The 2,500-nt window shown below is 46.0% G+C and overlaps 1 protein-coding gene and 1 pseudogene across 1 annotated transcript in view; one reads left to right on the plus strand and one right to left on the minus strand.

Moving 5' to 3' along the window:
• LOC113573687 (synaptic vesicle glycoprotein 2C) overlaps positions 1 to 2,500 on the minus strand; it is a 39,701-nt gene that overhangs the window by 30,899 nt on the left and 6,302 nt on the right. The window lies entirely within an intron of this gene.
• LOC118241551 overlaps positions 1,925 to 2,500 on the plus strand; it is a 1,608-nt pseudogene continuing 1,032 nt past the window's right edge.

Raw genomic sequence — 2,500 nt, forward strand, 5'->3', positions numbered from 1 at the left:
TGACCAGGTTGAAAGCGCCGCCGTTGAAGCTGTAATTACACTCACTGAGGGTAAGCTTCTGTAAACACAGCTTCTTATGAAAACCTTTCAAACAACATTTGATGAATAATTAATTCGTTATTTAATTAAATTTAATTAGCTGGTTGCTTCATTAATATTAAAGTGGCATTATGTGAGATTCCATCGATTTCTTCTTTTAGGTTTATTAAAACTGCCCAAAGCTTTCAGAATGTCGCTGGCTGTCAGAGAGACACTAGTAAACAGGGGAGAGAGAATGTTTGAAACGTACGAAGGTGTGGTTGTCCAGCCTCTACCGCACATAGAGGCTCGAGGAAGAGAACATCGCAAAAACAAACAACCGTGTACGCAAAACCTTCATCGCAGAAATATACCAGTCTACTCTGTTACCATGACTACCACACAGTACAGGGCAATCATTATTTCTAATGCTGCAAGCCACAAGGGGTGAGAGAATAAGACTTTAAATTCCCTTTAATTATTTGTTAGAAAGAAGTTTTTTAAGTTGCAATTTAAGGACACGGAAACACCAATCTCCCATTGATAGCTAATTTTATTCTTGGAATCCAGTATAATATTAGCAGTTTGGTTAAATATAAACTTCGTTTTTTTAATCAGCACTCGGACAGAAGGTAGCTCTGTTCATTGATCCATGGATACAGCTGAAATGGCCCAGGTGAAGAGTCAAGGAGTGGCCAGTGGTGGAAGTGCGATGCATGCGGGTACGACACGCAGACTACAGACGTGTGGTGACTGATGATACAACACGCAGACTACAGACGTGTAGTGACAGACAGCGGGTACGACACGCAGACTACAGACGTGTAGCGACAGACAGCCGGTACGACACGCAGACTGTACAGACGTGTAGCGACAGACAGCCGGTACGACACGCAGACTGTACAGACGTGTAGCGACAGACAGCCGGTACAACACGCAGACTGTACAGACGTGTGGCGACAGACAGCCGGTATGACATGCAGACTGTACAGACGTGTAGTGACAGACAGCCGGTACGACATGCAGACTGTACAGACGTGTAGCGACAGACAGCCGGTATGACATGCAGACTGTACAGACGTGTAGCGACAGACAGCCGGTACAACACGCAGACTGTACAGACATGTAGCGACAGACAGCCGGTACGACACGCAGACTGTACAGACGTGTAGCGACAGACAGCCGGTATGACATGCAGACTGTACAGACGTGTAGTGACAGACAGCTGGTACGACATGCAGACTGTACAGACGTGTAGTGACAGACAGCCGGTACAACACGCAGACTGTAGAGACGTGTAGTGACAGACAGCCGGTATGACATGCAGACTGTACAGACGTGTAGTGACAGACAGCTGGTACGACATGCAGACTGTACAGACGTGTAGTGACAGACAGCCGGTACAACACGCAGACTGTACAGACGTGTAGCGACAGACAGCCGGTATGACACTCAGACTGTAGAGACGTGTGGTGACTGATGATACAACACACAGACTGTACAGACGTGTAGCGACAGACACCTGGTATGACATGCAGACTGTACAGACGTGTAGTGACAGACAGCCGGTATGACATGCAGACTGTACAGACGTGTAGCGACAGACACCTGGTATGACATGCAGACTGTACAGACGTGTAGTGACAGACAGCCGGTATGACATGCAGACTGTACAGACGTGTAGCGACAGACAGCCGGTACGACATGCAGACTGTACAGACATGTAGCGACAGACAGCCAGTACAACAAGCAGGCTGTACAGACGTGTAGTGACACACAGCCGGTATGACACTCGGACTGTACAGATGTGTAGTGACAGATGATACAACACACAGACTGTAGAGACGTGTAGTGACAGACGATACGACACGCAGACTGTACAGACGTATAGTGACAGACAGCCGGTATGACACGCAGACTGTACAGACGTGTAGCGACAGACAGCCGGTATGACATGCAGACTGTACAGGTACGGAACAGTCATTGAGTGTGAATTAATTGATTGTTTATTGTTACTGAACATGCCCAGTTCATAATACAGCATAGATTAGTTTAGAATTAATATGTGCATAAGTGATGAAGCACTAGACAGGTTTACATAACTTGCAGTATATAGATATATATTCATGATATGTTGTGGTACTGGGTATGCACCAATACCTACAGTATATCAATTCTCTGTGCACAGCAGAAAGGTAATGATGTCATACCTCACCTTAAGCCTTAGAGCACCATGACACCATGATGTACAGTGTGTGTGTGTGTGTGTGTGTGTGTGTGTGTGTGTGTGTGCGTGTGTGTGTGTGTGTGTGTGTGTGTGTGTGTGTGTGTGTGTGTGTGTGTGTGTGTTTGCTCAGTAATATTACTCTCTATGTGTATACTCTCTACATAAGTTTTTAATGAGCGGAAATGACATCACAGAAGGCAACCCAAACCCAGTAGCCACTCAGAAAGCTTTAGTTCCTTTTCGTAAACTAAATCT

The sequence above is a fragment of the Electrophorus electricus genome, chromosome 6, assembly GCF_013358815.1.
Source record: "Electrophorus electricus isolate fEleEle1 chromosome 6, fEleEle1.pri, whole genome shotgun sequence".
In the NCBI taxonomy this organism is placed as follows: Eukaryota; Metazoa; Chordata; class Actinopteri; order Gymnotiformes; family Gymnotidae; genus Electrophorus; species Electrophorus electricus.